Raw genomic sequence first — 20393 nt, 5'->3', positions numbered from 1 at the left:
GATTTGAATTCAGGTCCTCCTGACTCCAGGGCCAGTGCTCTATCCACTGTGCCACGAGGCTGCCCTAATTAACTTTTTTTTTTTTGGTACTTTATGAATTCTAAATGCTCCAACCAGCCAAGAATTGAGTGATTCTCCTATTATCCAAATGTGGTTTTTATAACAAGTTATTAAACTAACAAAAATCAAATAGGGTAAAAAAGGAGAGCAGTATCTCAACTCAAAATCCAAATTGTAAGCAATCCCATGTGCCATGATCAATGTGCATATGTATAAACAAGACTCCTAGCTACATCTCCCTAATCAGTCTCCACTAATTATTCTCCAAAATTGAAGCCCCTGTAATATATGGATAATCAACTTCAGTTAAATTAGGTAGAGGAAAAACATATTCCTACACCATCTGGCTATTAGCAGAACATGACCAGGAAGCTAATGGTAACTGATCAAACAGCACCATCAGGCCATTGGTATACTCTGGTGATGAAAATAACAGACAAAACTGTCATATAATGAAATAGTTTTTTCCTTTGGATTGAAAATAATACTCTGAGAAGGAATCATTATGTGAACCTTTTATATTTAGGACCTCACAAAGAATCAAAACGTTATGAATCAATTTCATCCTGAATACTACTCAGTCAAATGTCTTTCCATTCTAAGTGGATATGTAAAAGCATTCCTAATCTGCCTTAGCTTCTGCTGCAGAGCTGGAGCACAGATCACAAACTCTGTCCAAGCGCATTTAATAGTTAAGACCATTCATCAAAGAAAGTGAACACAATACCAAGAAGAGTGATAAATTGTTCAAATGAAGTCACTCCTGCCCAACGTTTGGGACTGCTCCCTTAATTCTAAATAGGAATTGGTGAGCCAGCAGCTGTGCAGGTTATTCAGTGATTAACACACTCTTCCTTTCCTCTTTCTTTCTTTCTTTCTTTTTTTTTTTAAGTCAGGAGAACTGAAGGTGAGAGCTAAATTCCAATTCTAATTATCCCCAGCCACCTGTTTTGTTTCTTCACCATTACACGGAAAGTATATGACACTATTAGCTGAAACAGTCAAAGGCAATTCAAGTACATCTAAAATGTGACTGTGACTATAACAAGTTTAGTGTGAAATTCAATAAAACGAGCTGCCTGTGATTACTGACAGAAGAAAGATCAAGGCAATGCCACAGAGACCAGATTTCAGAAAGGTTTTTCCGCGAGTTCCATCACCATCTTGAACAATTGTAACAGTTCAATTTTTTGCAAAACAACCCTTGAAACCACATCAGCACAAAGCAACTCTGGAAACTTTAGAACTGAGCCTGCTGCTACGGCTTCTTGAGCACTCTCAGAGTTGGCCTGGGGTCTTCTGACACAAATATAGGTAACATGCTAGGCACAACGGGACCTTCCACATCTCAAATCTGCCTTGTTCCCAGTGGGGGCAGGAAGGAGGGAAGAAGAACATATTTAGATTAATCCTTCAATATTTTTGAAGTTTGGTTAATACAAAAACGCTTTTGGTTTGGCTATCTTTTTAAATAAGGGAAATAACACTATTGAAATATATCATTCTCCAGTAATTAAATAAACAAACACACATGTTAAGGTTCTTTCCACTACAAAAAGGACTGATGGGCTGAGATATACTACATTCTCTCTAAAAACCATTTTCTTAGAAGGCTACAAATCAAGAACACTGAATTATAATAGTACCTTTGTTTGTTTTCAAAAATACATAAGGCCTTTCCTAAATGAATGCCCTCAATCTGACATTGTAAACAGCCACTCACCCACTAAACTGTGATAAGAATTCACATCATATGATTTGTTTTGTTTTGTTTTTTTGGTTTTTTACAAGGCAATTGGGGTTAAGTGACTTGCCGAGAGTAACACAGCTAGTAAATGTTAAGTATCTGAGGCCGGATCTGAACTCAGGTCCTCCTGAATCCAGGGCCAGTGCTCTATCCGCTGCGCCACCTAGCTGCCCAAAGAGAAAGCAATTTTAAATTGCTTAATACTTAGTTTTGTCTTTTTTGTTTGGTTGGTTTTTTTGCAGGGCAATAAGGGTTAAGTGACTTGCCCAGGGTCACACAGCTAGTAAATGTCAAGTGTCTGAAGCTGGATTTGAACTCAGGTCCTCTTGAATTCAGAGCTGGGGCTTTATCTACTGTGCTACCTAGCCGCCCCACACATCATATGATTTTTTTTTTTTAGTGAGGCAATTGGGGTTAAGTGACTTGCCCAGGGTCACACAGCTAGTAAGTGTGTGTTAAGTGTGTGAGGCCAGATTTGAACTCAGGTCCTCCTGACTCCAGGGCCGGTGCTCTATCCACTGCACCACCTAGCTGCCCCACATCATATGATTTTTAAAAAAGACTGTTGGTTTGAGTGATTTCAGGATTTAGCTGGAGAGAGGACAAGTACAAAGTACTGAGGATGGAACCTTTTTTCATATTAATTTGTTATTAATCTTAGCTTGTTTAAAGTCAGATGACAAACAGACTCCACTTTTGGGTACTGCAACCATCTTAGTCAATGACAATAACTACAGAATCTCTAAGGACAGCTAGGTGGTGCAGTGGATAGAGCACTGGCTCTGAAGTCAGGAGGACCTGAGTTCAGAGCTCACCTCAGAGATTTACTAGCTATGTGATCCTGGGCAAGTCATTTCACTCTAATTTCCTTAAACATCCAGTGAGATTGATGACTTGGCACAGCTCTCCCTCACTTAAACCCAATTCAGTGCAAGTCATGACATCACCCTGATGTCATGGTCCTCTTCAAGAATGAAGGACAAACAACAATTATAGTATCTTAATTCCTGGTCTGATTTGATTCTATGGCTATCCCCTGGTCAGTCCACAGCTGGAGGACTACTGTACAGTTCTGGGTGCCTGTTTAGGGCAGCTGATAACAAAGTGGTAAGTGTCCCCAAAAGGCTCACCAGAATGGTAAGACGGCTCAAGGTCACACTACAGAGTAGTGGTCTCACTAGTTGGGACTATGGCCAACCAATCAAAGGGTCTGAAAATGGGTCATGTCCCACCCACTCCATAAGGCTTGTCTCCAACATGACCATACCTACCTGCCCTTATCCTCCAAAGTTCCCCCACTCCACCCATCCCTCTGTTGAGTGTGTGCCTATCAGGGGAGATTGGCCCTCAAGAAGCTGTAACTTCACCCACCATGAGCACCTATGGCATCTGCACAGGTGCCACTGGGACATCTTGGTTCCTCTTAGCAAAGCTACTTCCTCATCCTCCAGAGCACTCTCAGAGCACGCTTTGTACTCTGTAGTGACTGAGGACAGTGACAGGTAAGAGCCCTGACTTTCCCCTGTACATGTTCACTGGGACACACGGAATCTCCAGGGACTAGCAGGCATGGAGGGTTGTGACTGCAGTTTTCTTCCCATTATTCTGTCCACCCCATTTTTTTGTTTTTTTTTTAGTGAGGCAATTGGGGTTAAGTGACTTGCCCAGGGTCAACCAGCTAGTAAGTGTTATGTGTCTGAGGCTGTATTTGAACTCAGGTCCTCCTGACTCCATGGCCTGTGCTCTATCCACTGCACCACCTAGCTGCCCCCACCCCATTTTTGAACTTCCCTTTTACTGGTGAAGACGCCATATTTCTTGTTACCCAGGTTCCCAGACTCAGTTCCTCACTCTTCCTCCCTTCACACATGAAGCCAATCAGGTACTAAACCTTGTTATTTCTACCTCCACAGCTCTTGCAAATATCACATGGGCATCACACCTGCTCCAGCCAGGATCACCTCTCACCTGTACTGTTCCAACTGCCTCCTCTTTGGTTCTCCCTGCCAACAAACTTCTCTTCTCTCCTAGCTATCCTCCATACCAAAGGTATCAAAAACTCAAAACTCAGATAGCCCTGTGGGCTACATATGGACTTAGCTTTAAAATTAATATTATTTGTTTTATTATATTTTTATTTTACAAAATATTTCCCAATTACATTTTAATCTGGTTTTGGTCACACTGTGGGGTGCTGACACCTCTTCTTTGCACAACTTGCCAAAGTGATTTTCCTAAAACACAGGTCTAATGGTGCCACTGTCCTACTTAATCAACTTCAGTGGCTCCCTACTGACCCTTTGATCAAATATTATTTTTGTCAATCTTACCTTTTAAAAATTGCAATTTTTTCTGTTTGTAATCAACGTGGGCAGCTTGAGACGGCTGATACCTGTGGCCTTGAGCACTGAAAGGTGAAGTGATTGCCCCAGGGTCAGCTGTGTGTTTGGGTTGGGGGTGGTGACTTGAACCCAGATCTTCCTTGGTTTGAAGGCCAGCTCTCTATCAACTATACTATGCTACCTCTCTTCTGTATTTAAGAAAGGGTTAAAAATGGAACCCTAACTGCTTCCAAGTGCTGACTCTATTTAGCCCCCTTCCACTGTCCTCCAAATGCCCATTCTGTCAAATGGAATCAGATATGCCTCTCTTTTTGATGGAAATATAGACATAAGTGCCAGAAGATATTTTCTTCTAGCAGCATAGCAGCTGCTCCCTCAGAGAAAAGGAAAAGCCAAAGTACTGGAAGGAACTAATGGTACTCAAGATTAGTGATGGTGAATTTTGTGAACCAAGTGAGTAAGGTTGTAGAGCTGTCCAACAAAGGAGCTTTGAATGCTAGCTAGGGGTTGATTTCATTCTCTAAAAGATGTTCTAGTTAGTGTAAAGAGGGGCACTAGGTTTCTCACTATTTTGGACCCTTTTAGGGGTACAGGAGAAGATTCCATAACCCATCTATGCTCCCTATTCTTATTTAAGAGTAGAAGTATTTCGTGTACTCCAGAAAACTCCTTCTATTGGCATCTCTCCTATCAGGCTCAAAGTCAGTTACAGCAGGGCAGCCACCGTTGCAAACCACCTTCCTCCCAGAAGAGACTGCTGTGTCTCTTTCATGTATCGCTCTCTCGTTCCATAGATCTAGACCTGGAAGGTACCTTCCTGGCCATGTAGCCCAGGCCTCTCCTTTGGCCCATGGAGATCATGGGGCTTGTCAAGGTCACGCAGCCAGTAATCAGCAGAGGCAGGAGTGGAATCCAAGTGGACCAGCTCTCTTCTTCCTTCTAGGAACTCTCGGAACTGTTTAACAAAGCCCAGTTATATTCTAGACTATTGGATGACTTTTCACATTTGTGACATTCAAGACAAAGTACTCAAAGGGAAACTAGACTCGAGGTGTGAGAGGAAAAGAAGTCCTGCTCGATAATTCTCTGGAACTCAGTGGTGGCAATGTGACAAAGGCTCATTTATTTCTTCCTTGCAAGAAAGAGCACTCCAGTGTACTGCTGGTGGAGTGTAAAGAATGGAGGCTCGCAGGCCCCATTTTAACCCTTAGTCCCGGTTCCATCACTGGTCAATTACTCAAGGGTTACAATGTACCAAGCAAAAACTAGCTAACCAGAAGGAAGTATTCTTTTTTTTTTTTTTAGTGAGGCAATTGGGGTTAAGTGACTTGCCCAAGGTCACACAGCTAGTAAGTGTTAAGTGTCTGAGGCCAGATTTGAACTCAGGTCCTCCTGACTCCAGGGCTGGTGCTCTATCCACTGTGCCACCTAGCTGCCCCAGAAGGAAGCATTCTTAACCCTAATTTCCATAATTATTCTTTGGGTTCTTAGCCAATGGGGGGAGGTGACACAAGGACGGTTCTTCAATCTTCCCTTATATGGACACAACCCAGAAGAGGATTTCATTGAGACCAACTCAGGGTTACCTGAACAACATGATCTTGTTTGCTGGAGGGGAAGGAGGGGGACTGAGACCTTTGTCCTCAAACAGAGCCAGAGGAGTGTAACTTGAATGGTGACTGTTATATCCTTATTGGGAGGAGATTATTACCCATTTCCTCACAAGGTGATAAAACAATCTTATTTTTAAAATTTTAATATAAGATTGGAACAAGTGCGAAGTTTAGAAGTAGTAGAAAATAAGGCATTTTTGCTCCTGGGTTGAAACTCTGCAAAGTGGGCCCGTGATCAGTTTTCCCTTCTGAAATTCTAGTCTATGGTTGTAGAGTATAGAAGCAATCTAGATGAGTGGTTATAGGGAGCAATTCTCTAGGAGTCAGGAATTCAGGGCATCATTCTCAGGACTTAAGTGACTCCATCTTTCTGACTTTAAAAAATCCTGTTAATTACCCTATGGACTTCACAAGTGTTTGGTGAAGAATGATAATCTCCTGTCTTGTGAATTCTGAATTCTAAAATCTACAGATAAAGAGATAACTAAGCATGATGGTTTTATTTTTCTAAGAGTCAAGTACATATTTAAAGGGGAAAGGTGAAGGAAAAATCTTAATGCTAAGGTCTATAACAAACTGATAACTTTACAAATACAAAGACAATCCATTATAATGTGAATGCTGAAGACAATCATTCAACTAACAATCATTTATTAAGCATCTGCCACATTCACAAAGAATTGTGGGAAGATACAAAAAAGAAAAGTAATGGGGTCCCTGTCCTCACTGAGCTTACAATCTTAGTTGTGGGATAGGGCAGAGACACGTGCAATACTATACTAGACACAAAGGAGGAGATGAGGAAAACTGTTGTTGTTCAGTCATGTCTGATTCTTCGTGACCCAATGGACTGTAGCACTCCTGGCCCTTCTGTCCTCCACTGTCTCTTAAAATCTGTCCACATTCATGTTCATTGCTTCCATGACGCTCCCTATCCATCTCCTCCTCTGCCATGCCCTTCTCCTTTTGCCTTCAGTCTTTCCCACCATCAGGTTCTGTTCCAGTGAGTCTCGTCTTCTCATTATGGGGCCAAAGTATGTAAGCTCTAACTTCAGTATTTGATCTTCCAGTGAATAGTTTGGATTAATTTCTCTAAGTATTGACTATGAGCTATGCCATGCAGGGTTACTGAAGATAGAATGGTCACTGGAGAAGGAAATGGCAAACCCCTCCAGTATCTTTGCCAAGAAAACTCCACGGACAGTATTGAAATTATTTTTTAAAAATGACATCGGAGGGGCAACTAGGTGGCCCAGTGGATAGAGCACTGGCCCTGGATTCAGGAGGACCTGAGTTCAAATCCAGCCTCAGACACTTAACAATTACTAGCTGTGTGACCCTGGGCAAGTCACTTAACCCCAATTGCCTCACCAAAAAAAAATTACAAAAAAATTACAAAAAAAATTACATCGGAGGGGCATCTAGGTGGCACAGTAGATAAAGCACCGGCCCTGGATTCAGGAGAACCTAAGTTCAAATCCAGCTTCAGACACTTGACACTTACTAGCTGTGGGACCCTGGGCAAGTCACTTAACCTTCACTGCCCCTATGTTCAAAAGTGTCCAGTATGTTACTGGGGAGGAGTAGAGGACAACTACAAGGAGCTCCAGTACTAATGAATGAACCAGCTGGATCAAAGCCCAAAGCAAGCTCAGCAGTGGATGTGTCTGGTGACAAAGGAAAGTCTGATGTTGTAAAGCTCAATATTGCACAGTGACCTGAAATGCATGATCTGTGACTCAAGGTTAGCTGGAGGTGGTCAAACAGGAGATGGAAAGATTAAACATCAACATCTTGGGTGTCAGTGAACTTAAAGAGTAAAACAGAAGAACAAATATAAGAAATCCTGACTGTTATGCAAGATTACAGGAATCAGCTCAGTGCAGCAGAAAGTGTATTGGCTCTGGAGTCAGAGAACATTCAGATCCTGCCTTGGCCTCTCACTGCCTGGGGGGCCCTGGGCTAGTCACAATTCTTCCAGGGCCATAGTTTTCCCATCTTCACATGAAGAGGGAGGGAGGAGATGACCTCAGTGGCCCCCTAGAATCAAAGGTTCCCACTTCAGAAGGGAATCCTTCATGGAGGAGGAAGCCTTTGGACTGGCAGCTGTGGTAAGGGGAAGGAGAGGCGGGCATTCTAGGCCAAGGGGAGGGTGAGCATGGAAACCGGCACTAAGGTGGGAGAAGTGAGGATCTGAATGAGGGCTATGGACAAGAACAGCTTTCCTAGAGGGAGCAGTGCAAGACGGGGCTGGGCAGGGACAGAGTTGGCCAGGTCTGCCTGCATGGAGTCTGGCCTTCATTCTGCAGGAATGGGGAGGCCTTGAGAACAGAGGGGCACAACGACTATATGATGAGATCCAAATTACAGAAGCAACATGAGAGCAGTAACTTGAGGTCCTGTTAGTTCTATAAACAACTCAGAGCCTGGGCTGCTGACCGCAGAGATGTCTCCCAAGCATCGTCAATAGCAGTGTTCCCTTGAGCATTCATCTCGACCTACTTTTTTTTATTATTATTAACTTGGGCCACAGAGCTCATCAAGGGACTTCCAAGCACACCTCCAACATCGCTAAAGAAATTTCACAGATGAAGTCCAATTTCTATGCTCATGGCAACTAAAAATAGCCAAATTATGAGCTATATGAGAGGGGGCTTTTGTTATGTTTCTAAGTTAATGATACCAAATAGCATTAATATTTTTCACTTGTATTAATCCCTAATAATATACATATTACCTTCCCTCCATGATAACATACTCCCTGCTACCCCAGCACCATTTTTAAGGGCAGAGGCTTGAGATTAGAAACCTTCAATGGAAAGTGGAATAGAGGTAACCACTCCCACCTGAGTAACGCAACCAGTTCAAGCCCCCTAGAGTTTTTTTTTTTGTTTCTTGCCCCCACAAACCCACTAGACCACTCCCCCAATTCAAGTCTGAGCACTTCAGTATATTAACTAAGGAGAATCAATCAGGGAGCCGAATTTACACATGCATTGAAAGGCTTTCTGGAAATGTGAACGAAAACAATTCCTTTTTCTATATGTTAGAAATTGATTCCATATGACCTCATAGGAGTAACGTCATGTTGTAATATTAGGTGGCAGGGTGGATAAAGTGTTGGATCTGAAGTCAGGAAGACCTGAATTCAAATTCAGTCTCAAATACTTACTAGCCGTGTGATACTAGGCAAGTCACTCAACCTCTGACTCAGTTTCCTCAACTGTAAAATGGGAATAATAATAACACATACCTCAAGAGAATTGTGAGGATCAAATAAGGTCGTATTTGTAAAGGGCTTAAAAGGCACAGTGTTCAGCACATTGCAGGCACTTTATTTATTATTTATTTGTTTCCTCTTTCCAAATGCAGATGATAGGTAAAAAAGGCAGTAACCAGTATTAACCTTCCTCCCCCATAGTCTTAGGGTAGGCTTTTTCCAATTAGGGAAACAGTCTTTTTTTTTTTAAGGCAATTGGGGTTAAGTGACTTGCCCAGGGTCACACAGCTAGTAAGTATTAAGTGTCTGAGGCCGGATTTGAACTCAGGTCTTCCTGACTCCAGGGCCAGTGCTCTATCCACTGCGCCACCTAGCTGCCTTAGGGAAACAGTCTTATGGTCACATCCTGTCTAATCTGCTCCCACTTTCTGTGTCCAGTCCTCTTCTATTACCTTTATTATTGCGCCTGGGAAGCATGGCCTTATTCTGTAGCAAGTGGATGGGTTAAAATATAAGTCCTTTCAACAGTCTTCAAAAGAATTGATTTCTGTTCAAAATGACAAGATTGGATATGCCCTCTCCCACTATAATGTAAATAGGCTTTTTAATATAAAGCTTTTTAAAATGCCTTGGGAATAGCACCACATCTGCAGTTACTGGAACAGAATGTCAAATTCTCCCAGGTACCCACCCAGATTGGTCCCAGGGCTAAACATACCTTACTATCTTCCCCTTCATTTAAACATTTACTCAGATTGAGCCTGTAAGCTATGGAGTAAGAAAGGAATAGAACCTGGATATTAAACTCCAGAGAAGCGTCCATGAAACATGGTAATGATCACAATGTTATGAGAGCTGAGTAGCACTGGTTACTGAAGCTCTAACGGAAGATATTCTAGCCCCTAAGGTACAAATACAAGGAAAAGGATAAAGGAATCTCTACGTGTCCTTTTCTTAAAAGTGCTCAATTCTCCTGACCACCTCAATCTACTTTTGGACTAGATTGCTATCAAGGAAGGCTTTCTTCCTGGGGCTGAGCTGGGCAGGGTCGTGGTGGGGTAACTAGGGTGGGGAATAAAACTTGCTGTTCAGGTCTGCTAAAAAGCCACAGTGGATGAGCTTCAGTCATATAAGGCTTAATTGATCTGCTTCAGAAGAATCCCTTCTCCTTTAAATGAGCCAGATAGTGACAATTTCTTTTTTTCTTTCTTTCTTTTTTTTTTGGTGAGGCAATTGGGGTTAAGTGACTTGCCCAGGGTCACACAGCTAGTAAGTGTTAAATGTCTGAGGCCAGATTTGAATTGTTAGGGAAAAAAACCCTTTCTAATAATTAGAGCTACCTAAAAGAGGAATGGGCTAACTTTCGAGAAAGAGGTAGTGAATGGGTTCCCTTTTACTAGTAATCTTAAAGCAAAAGCTAAACGCTTGCCTGTAACTGTTGGTGAAGGAATTTGGGTTCAGGGATGGGTTGGTTTCCAAGGTCTCTTTCAACTCTGTGGTTCTGTGATCTTCAAAAACAGGAGGCACAAAAGTGACTATGCTCGGGGCTCCAGATATGTGGTTCCAGCTGTGGGTTAGCAAAGGTGGGGAGGAGACATGGGCAAGGATTTCTTTTGAAATCTTAATGGTTTAGTTTTTTAAATATCTCTGGGCCCTGTAAAAGGGAAAACATTCAAGAAAGCAGTTGTCAGATGAGTCCTCATTTAGGGTTCAGGTCTTTAAGGCCCCTGCAATTACTTCCCCTACCTTCAAGTTCGGCTGGCTACACAGACCAAACAGAGTGCCTGGCATGTAACATGTACTTAATAAAGGCTTACTGACTGAATGACTGGTAGACTCAGCATGAAGTCACCCTGTTTGGGACTCATAGGATCACAGAGTTAGAACTGGGGAGCAGTTAGGTGGCACAGTGGATAAAGCACCGGCCCTAGATTCAGGAGGACCTGAGTTCAAATTCTACCTCAGACACTTGACACTTACTAGCTGTGTGACCCTGGGCAAGTTACTTAATCCTCATTGCCCCACCAAAAAACAAAAACAAAACAAAACCCAAAACAAAATAACAACAACAACAAAATTAGAACTGGATGGAACCTTAAGGATCATTTAGTCCAGAGGTTCTTAATCTTGGTGTCATGGACCCCTTTGGTCATCTGGTAAAACATATGGACACTTTCTCAGAATGATGGCTTTAAGTGCATAAGTGGTATGTGATTATGATGGAATACTATTGTGCTATAAGAAATGAGGAGGATGCTCTCAGAAAAACTTGGAAAGAGTTACATGAGCTGATACAAAGTAACAGCAAGATTGTAAGATGATCAGCTGTGAATGACTTAGCTATTCTCAGCAATACAATGATCCAAGACAGTTCTGAAGGATTTAGGATAAAAAATGCTATCCATTCCCAGAGAAAGAACTGATGGTGTCTGAATACAGATTGAAGCATAATTTTTAAAACTTTTTTTTTTGAGGTTTTTTGTCTATGTTTTCTTTCACAGCATGACTAAAAACCAAGTTCATGGACCAAGGTTAAGAACCTTTGATGTAGTGGAAGCTCTTAAGCACTAAATAAATGTTTACTGACTCACTGGTAATTCCAACCCCATCATAATATAGATGAAAATACTAAAATCCAATGAGGTTAAATGACTTGCCTAAAGTCACAGAGTTAGTGAATGGCAGATACAAGTCCTTGGCCCCAGTGAACAAGTGATACTTTCCCTTAGACCAGTAATAGGCTACAACTATTTCACATCACTAAGGATGACTTATCCTATACACACTTTCCTGACTTCACCAGAATTCAGTTCAACAAAAACTTCTCAAGCACCCACTATATGGGAGGTACCATGCTAAGCACAGAGGATACAAAATGAAATGATAGTCCCTGTCCTTGAGAAACTTTCAGCAGAGTAGGGGGAGGGGAGGAGGGAACCGGGGAGTGAAGGAAAACCCCCATAACTAAAACAGAAGTCCTGGTGTGGGAGCTTTAAGTAGAAGAGAATGTAAGTGAGAATCACGGACAATGTAGTGTCAGAGATGGGCTTTGAAGGAAGAGAGGCATTTCAACTGGTAGAGACGTGTGTGGCCAGGAGGGGAATGCTCTACCAGACAAGAGGGCCAGTGTTCACAGAGGTGAAGTTGGAATTGGGAGGCTGAGATCAGAGAAGGGTGAGTAGCCCAGTTTTTCTGGAATGAAGAGCACATGAAGAAGAGAAGTATAAGATGAGGAAAGGTAGGCTGAAGCCCCTACCAAGTAGGAGAACACACAGCAACGGTTAATATGAATGTATGGATCACCTGGATTTGATGGAGGTGCCTTATTATCCAAAAGTATTTTTTATGAAACCCTGGCTTAATAGGAACAAAATGCCCTTCAACTGAACTCCAAGCTGAACCCAGATGGATGGCAGATTGGTCCCTACCTGGTAACTTCTTTTCCCTCAGGATAGCAAGTGCCTATCTTATGGGGACATTTTGGCATCCTCATCCTTGCTAAATCCTTTTCTGGAATCCTGTAATCTTGTCATGATGCTTCTGTATTTCCTTTGTATTTGTTACAACTGAAACTGTTAAACTACATTTGCTTCTGGGTTGATTTTTGTATCATACTATTGAAACTGACAACAACCTATAACCAGTGGACAAAAAAACCTTATATACCCTCAGAAAGAGGGAATCCCTGTACCCTTTTGGAAGGGTCTCCACATGATTATGTTCTTTCTTCTTGGGACAAAATAAATTGGTATTATGTTTTTCTTGTCTGTCTCTGATCTGGGTTATCCTGTAGGAGATATTATGTTCTCTGATCTGGGTTCTGTTCTGTGGGAGACATGTCTCTGATTATTATTATTAATTTTCATAGAAGATATTATAAAATTAATTTCTTTGTTTATTATTTTTATAGGAGACAGATAAAAACTATAATTAATTTTCTCCCCCCCCCTTTTTTTTTGCGGGGCAATTGGGGTTAAGTGACTTGCCCAGGGTCACACAGCTGGTGTTACATGTCTGAGGTCAGATTTGAACTCAGGTCCTCCTGAATCCAGGGTCAGTGTTCTATCCACTGTGCCACTTAGCTGCCCCTATAATTAATTTTCAACACAACTCTAAATGAGTTCAAGTTATGAACCTACTTGAATCGCATCCCAGAATGTTGAAAGAACTGAAGCCTAGCAGAGCATCTTACATGTAGGTTTTTTTAAAAAAAAAAAGTTTGCTGAACTGAATTGAGATGTTATCTGTTGGTGATCTTTGAGGAACTATGGGAAACAGGTGAGATGCTAGAAGACTGGAGACAAGAAAAAAATGTCTAGTTTTTAAAGGCCGGGAGAAAGATGATTTTGCAACCTACAGTCTAACGAGCTTGATGTTGATTCTGTGTAAAATTCTACAATAGATTATTAAATAGCTGATTTTCTGAACACTGACAAAAAGATGGTGGTCAAGAAGCCAGCTTGTGAATGCTCTAAAAACAAGTCAAGACAGTTGAACCATATTTCCCTTTTTGACAAGATTATAAGTCCGGTAGATCAGGGGAACATAAACACAATGTATTTGGTTTTCAGTAAGGCATTTGACAAAGCTTCTCATATCTTTGTCTAGTTTGGTAGAGCGAGAATTTGTCATGGAAGCAGATCCAGAGTAAGAATAGATGCACTGCTGCTCTCCTGGAAATGGGAAAAGCTGTTTCTACAGTTTCTTCCAGATCTAATATTCTAGGCCATCACTAACTTGGCCCTATTCTGTTTAAGACTCTTATCAATGACTCTGAAGAAGATATAGATATGCTTATCACAGTTTGTGGATACAGGAACTTGGGAAGAATTGGTTGGCTGGCAGAATAAGCACACCCCACCCCAGCCAAACATCTTGACATGCTAGAATGATGAGCCAGATCTAAGAAAATGAAATATAATGGGAATAAATTAAAAGTCTTGAACTGACATTAAACAAATAAATTATACAAGCATAACATAGAAGTAAACCCAGATACATGTAAAAATAAGTTACTGGGTATTTCAACTGACAAATGCTATGAACCAATAGTGTGATATGACTGCAAATGAGATTTTATGTGATATTAGTGGAGTCTATAGTAGCTAGCTAGCATTTATATAGCACTTTATGATTTGCAATGCTACTGTCAAGAGGCTGATTTTAAGCCCAGATCTGCCCTCACACCAAATCCAGTGATTTTGCCAGTATACCATACTGCTTCTCTGGAAGAAACAACACAGAAGGATAATCAGGGATTAATAAGCTTGTGCGGGTTCAAAAAAATAAATTTCCCAACTAAGGAAGGTGTGGCTAGGCAGCAGTTTGTCTGAAAAAGATCTGGGTGTTTCAGTAGGCAATGTGATCACTAGGAGCTAAGAGAGTGAAAGCAAATCTTACACTGCATTAAAGGTCCTGCTGTGCCCTGCCCATCCAAAGGTTTTGTGTTCCATTCTGGGCCCTACACTGGAGGAAGAACATGAGTTGGAGAGCAGCCAAAGGAGGGCAAAGGGGCTCAATAATATTAGCTAATAATAGCTAGCATTTCTATACTACTTATTATGTGCCAGGAACTGTGCTAAGTGCTTCACAGATATCTCATTTGAGTCTTACAATAACCCTATGAGGTAGATGCTGTTATTAGCCTCACTTTGCAGTTGAGGAAAATGAGGCAAAGAAAAGTTAAAAGATTTGCCGAAGGTCACACAGCTAGTGTCTCAGGCTGAATTTGAACTCAGGACTACCCGACTCCAGACCCAGTGCTCTATTCAGTGACACATAGGTTTCTCATGTCAGTAGAGACTCTAAGTATTTGGGGATATCCAGGCTGAAAAAAGAGAAGATGGGGGGGCGGGGAGGGGGGAGATGTCTTGACAGCTGGATTTAAATCTTAAGGGCTATAATGTGGAAGCAAGATTAGATTTGTCCTGCTTGGCCCCAGGAGGCAGCAGTAGAAGTAGTGGGTAAAAGTTGCAAAGAAGCATATTAATGCCGCATATGCAAAGAAAGTCCTAATAATTAGAGCTATCTAAAAGGGGAGTGTGTTTCCTTAGAAAGTAGTGTGCTTCACTCTAATTAAATGTCTTTGAATGATCAATTGTCAGATATTTTGCAGAGTTTCCAGTCCAGGTTGGACTAGACCTCTGGGGTCCTTTAACTATGAGATTCTGTGTGAAAACAGGGAAGGGTTCAATAGTACCCACTTATCCAGTAGCAGCAGGTACTCTACCACCCTAGCCAGTGCTACCAAGATTGTTCCCAAATCTCTATTAGGCTAATGTAACAACGATAAAGTAGCCACATCAAAATTCTTTAAAGACTCAAACTTTGGCAATCATCTTTCTGGTGGTAGGTATAGAAATATATCCATTTGTTCATTTTGACAGACACGCCTGGCTCTTATCCACTACACCACACTGCTTTCCTGGATTCCATTTTGCAGAGGCAAACTCGGGTGTGGTTAATTTAACTTATCAAAAGGATACAAGTCTATTAGTACCAAAACCCAAGGATACTATAACTTGGTTCCTTGCTTTCTTCAATCTTTCAAACTCCTTGGTTCTAAGACTGGTGATCTGACTTATAGTGTTAGGAGAGTGCATCCCACACTCCAGTAGCATTTATCCATTTTGTTATTAACAATCAGAACTTTAGGCTACAAGTGGCATTCCCTTGCTCCTCATCTGAGACGGTGATCACTAAGACAATCATTGTAATTAACTATTTAAAGAGAAAGAAAAAGAAGAGGCTCAATCCAGGTTCTGAAGACTGGGGCTTTAGGGTTACACCAGTGAAAAGAAATCGACACAAAGTATAGGAAGTCTATGTTCTAAGAGCAAAGGAAACAAAGGGAATTTCAGTTAAGGATTCAAAACTCAGGGGCAGCTAGATGGCGCAGTAGATAGAGCATCGGCCCTGGAGTCAGGAGTACCTGAGTTCAAATTCGACCTCAGACACTTGACACTTACTAGCTGTGTGACCCTGGGCAAGTCACTTAACCCCCCAATTGCCTCACCCCCCCCAAAAAAAATAGTAAGTCAAAACTCAGAGGAGATAAAAAGCAGACTTCCAGTCTATGTAAGAGAGCTACTATTATTAAAATACTTGAAATAGTTCTAGAATAATCAACTCAATATAAAATAACTGGATGCCCCCAAAAGATGATGATAAAAAACAATACCACTTTGGTGTTTTCTGTTTGTTCTCCCATCCAAAGCATCTTAAACCCTCCAGCTCCTCGACAAAGGGTGGCTTCCCCCACCCCCACCCCCACCCCCCTTTTAATTTCCCTACTCAAGATAAAACCATTCTCCTTGTAGTTGTAGGGAATCAGACAAAACAATTCAATGTCACATTTTAACCAGCCAGAGGGAAAGCTGTGCTTTTCTCGGTTGCCTTTTTATGCCGATGTATGACTATAGCAGTGCATTACTTAAGAGTCAGAGACTGAAGGTCTGGATCACTCTCTTGGGTCTATTTACCATTTCTTAACTGCTATGCATTTTCTAGGGGCTTGATATACCTACTGCTGACTGACTACAGTTTTGAGGGTCTAGGTCTTCTTGTTCTTTCCTCTTCTCTTCCTTATATTAGTCTAAAGCACTGTGAGGCAACATGGCCATGCAGTCCATAAAAAGGCATTTCTTCTTGCCTTTGGGCACAAGCTGAGACCAACTCCACAAACTCCATGAGGCCTTTTAAGGGGATCCAATGGGCCATCCTGCCACTTAATTACAACATCCTTAGGTCTGCAGGTTTCCATTTTCCCCATATTTTAATCTGGCGGGCAAAACCCTGGGAGACAGAAGTGAGCTATTACTTCCAATCTGCCTGGGCCTTCCTGGAACTTCAGCAGATCATTTATCCTCTTTGTACTTTAGTTTATTTCTGAAAATAAAAAATGGAACTGATATTTCTCTTTATATACCCGAAAGAGTTAAGACTAAAGTGAGGGAGGATAAACCATGAGTGGCAATAACAAAGAAGTTTTATTCAGTGTGTATGAAGTACTTTCCTTACAACAAGTCTGTGAGGAAAGCAGTGCAAACATAATGTTTCCATTTTTACAAATGAGGAAACTGAGGCTTGGGCTAGACAGGTCATAATGTCCTGAGATTTGAACCTAGTAGTCCTGATTAAATCTAGCACTTTGTTCACTACTCCACTGCTTTTCAGGTTATTTGCTTGGAGTCAATCACTTGGAACCAAATTCCTATTTGAATACAAAGAATTATTTTATTATATGATTAGTCCTTACTCAATTTACCTGCCTCAGTCATGTTTACCTATAGAATTCTTCACCAGAATAAAAGACACAAGAAAGATATTACATCCTTGTCCTTAATTGGTTACATTCAAAGATTTTTTTCAGGTAGACAAAGCCTTCTAGTTACCTCATCTTGTCAGACAAATGAACTGAGGCTCGGAGAGCTTATGCTGCAATACAAGCAGCCTTCTACAGTGGAAATTCCAGAGGGTTAGCGTTGGGGGTTAGGTGAAACTTGGATTCAAAATCCAGCTACCACTCTTACACCATGTGTGATCATGGGCAAGCCTGTTTCCTTCTCTGCAAAAAAGATGAGCGGTCATCTATACTATATAACACCTTCCCCAGAGGATTGTAGTGAAGATCAAATAAGACACTGTATTTTAAAGCATTTTGCAAGCCTTAAAGTCGAACTTAACACCCTATCAAGCTTAGGGAAGTCACTGCTCCTTTATGGAGCAATAGCTAAGAATTACAAAACAATGGTAATAATCTTTCAAAACGTCCACAAATTACAAATTCTTCACCCATCCAATGAATGATGTGGCTGGCTCCACCATAGGAGGTATTATCTTATAAATAATCTCATGACTTTATGCCGCCCTTTGTCACCCAGTCCAGAAATACAGAGATAACAATATTTATTGTCCTGAGTCTTATTTATGTACCAAACTATAACGAGGCTATTCAGGGCAATACACATTTATTAAGAGCCTACAGTTTTCCAATTTAGTCTTAAAGAGATGCCTGAGGGGGGACACTGAGAGGCTTTACAAGGGTCACGGGGCGGGGCCAATTTGTGCCAACGGATCAATCAAAAAGCACTAAGTAAACACCTGCTATGTAGCAGGCACTATGCAAAGTGTTGGGGATACAAAAGGAGGCAAAAGACAGTCCATGCCTTGACAGATCCTCACATTTATCTTTAGTAGTAACCTTTTGCTTTTATTCTAAAAGGGACTGGCCCATCACACCCAGAAATGACACCCTAGATGCAGCGCTTGCTTGCATCTACCACATCCTTCCTTTTCTTAAGTTCTGCCCAACTCTGAAAACTATTGGCATGACATAAAACAGACCAAAGGAATGTGACTGCAAATAATCTCCTCACCGATCCCCACCACAGGCCTTTGGGTGCTTCCAGCTAATGCCCCACATCCAGAAGAGGTAAAGCGGCACGGAGACAGGATGGATGAGTGAGGACCAAAAAATCCTCTAGCGAAAATAACAGTAAGATGCTCTACTGGAAAGTGGAGGGGGGGGGTTGTGGGGTGCAGGAAGCCTCTAGGGGCGATGGGGAGTAAAAAAAACCAAACCCACTAAAATAAAAGGAACGGCTCTGTCATTTGCAAGGCGCACGGGAGCATCCTCAGGTGCGGCCCACCTCCAGCAGCCTGGGCACATCGCCCCCCACCCCCGCACCCCTCTCTGGGCCGAGCACGCCCTCCTGGTAACTGACCAGAGCCGCAGCACCTCCGGAGGAGCACGCGTCCGCCCCCGGCGCAGGTCCTCGCACAGCCGCTAGGCTGAGCCTCTCCCGCCGGGACCTGCTCGGGCCGGGGCACGGCTGGCACCCGCTCACGGGCGAGGTCAAGGCCGGGGGCTGCCTCCGTGTGCCTGGGGGTCTGGGATGGCGGGACGCCGACCACGCAGCCAGCACAGCCCCGGGAGTTAGGGGCGCCCCCGAGCTCGGGTCCTGTCCCGAGGCTGGGCCGCAGGGGTCGCACCGCCCGCTGGCCCCGGCCCCTCCCACCCCGCCCCGGCTCACCTGCCTGCCCCGCCGGCCCTAGTCGCGCTCCATGGCCGCTCGCGCGGCGCGGCCTCCGCCTCCGTCGGGGAGGGCCCGCCAGCGCTCACCTGCCTCCCGCGCTCACCGCTCGCCGCGCCCGCGGCCGCGGCCGCGGCCGCCGCTCGAGCTCAGCCCCAGCCGGGCCATCCCCGGCCCCCGGTCCCCGCGCCCGCCGTCCCCACACCGTCCCTCCCTCCCCCTCCGCGGGCCCCGGAGGTGGTAGCGTCCTAGCGTCACGCCTCTCTCGCAACCAATCAGAAAGCTCCATTGTCGCTCCTTCTCCTCCCCCTTCTCCCCCGCCTTGTCCTCCCGTGGGCGGGTCCGCTAGATCCAGCAGGACTCCCGGGCCCCTCCTCCAAAGCCCCGCCCCTGCTGCTCATTATTAAGCATTAACTCCTTCCCTTCCGCTCCGAGTAGCGCTTAACCTCCTCGGCCCCGGCCTCCCCCCGCACCGTGGAGTCTTCGTGGGCCTTCCCTCCCCGGCTTGGCACTACTTCTCTTGCCTCTCCTCCACGAGAGTCCCGGGAGTCTCTGCCGCGGCACGGGTCACGTTCTCCCGCGCTGGGCACCTGCGTCCTCCTACCCCTATCCAAGTCCAGTCTTGGGGTCTTCCGTTATCCTTGGCCCCCAGGCGGCCCTTTAGCTTGCTCTTCCACTTTCGGCCTTAATAATAGTAGTAGTTGGGGCGGCTAGGTGGCGCAGTGGATAAAGCACCGGCCCTGGATTCAGGAGTTCCTGAGTTCAAATCCGACCTCAGACACTTAACACTTACTAGCTGTGTGACCCTGGGCAAGTCACTTAACCCCATTGTCCGTAAAAAAAGAAAAAATAATAGTAGCAGTAGTAGTAGTAATAATAACAACAATAATAATAATATAGTTACAATAATAATTCCATTACTGACATGATCACAGTAACACCCGGTATTTATGGGGCACTTTCCAGATTTCATGCGCTTTGCAGCCTTAGTCATTGTGTTAATAATATTGTTATATTAGTAACTCTATTATTGACTTTATCATAGCATTTCTTATCACATTCATACCACAGCATTTATGGGGAACTTTCCAGATTTCGTGCATTTCGAAGTCCTGAAGCCCTACCATTATCTGAGCCTCCTCCTATGGGTTAGGTACAACAGGTGTTAACCCCATTTTACAGATAGGGAAGCCCAGATTAACGGAGGTACAGCAACCTGCCTCTGGCCACACAACTAGTCAGAGGTAAGATTTCAACCCAGGAGTTTCTGACTTTTTAAAGGACTTTCTGAGGTACTCCCAGTACATGAGACTGCTTCCCCCATGCAGTATGTGACCTGGGCTGACCACACATGTAGGGTGTGTAAGAAGGGTAGAG

General features: G+C 43.3%; 1 protein-coding gene across 1 annotated transcript in view; it reads right to left on the bottom strand.

Annotated features, from left to right (window-relative positions):
- Window positions 1-19180, bottom strand: part of FAM20B (FAM20B glycosaminoglycan xylosylkinase) — a 43379-nt gene extending 24199 nt beyond the window's left edge. Inside the window, exon 1 of the mRNA XM_044001377.1 lies at window positions 19017-19180. The gene's annotated coding sequence lies outside the window, so the exon portion shown is untranslated. The remainder of the gene's footprint in view (window positions 1-19016) is intronic.
- Between the last annotated feature and the right edge of the window lie 1213 nt (window positions 19181-20393).

Source organism: Dromiciops gliroides, chromosome 4 (genome assembly GCF_019393635.1).
Source record: "Dromiciops gliroides isolate mDroGli1 chromosome 4, mDroGli1.pri, whole genome shotgun sequence".
In the NCBI taxonomy this organism is placed as follows: Eukaryota; Metazoa; Chordata; class Mammalia; order Microbiotheria; family Microbiotheriidae; genus Dromiciops; species Dromiciops gliroides.
Note: the sequence above shows the minus strand (reverse complement) of the source record. Positions and strands in the feature narration are given on the sequence as shown.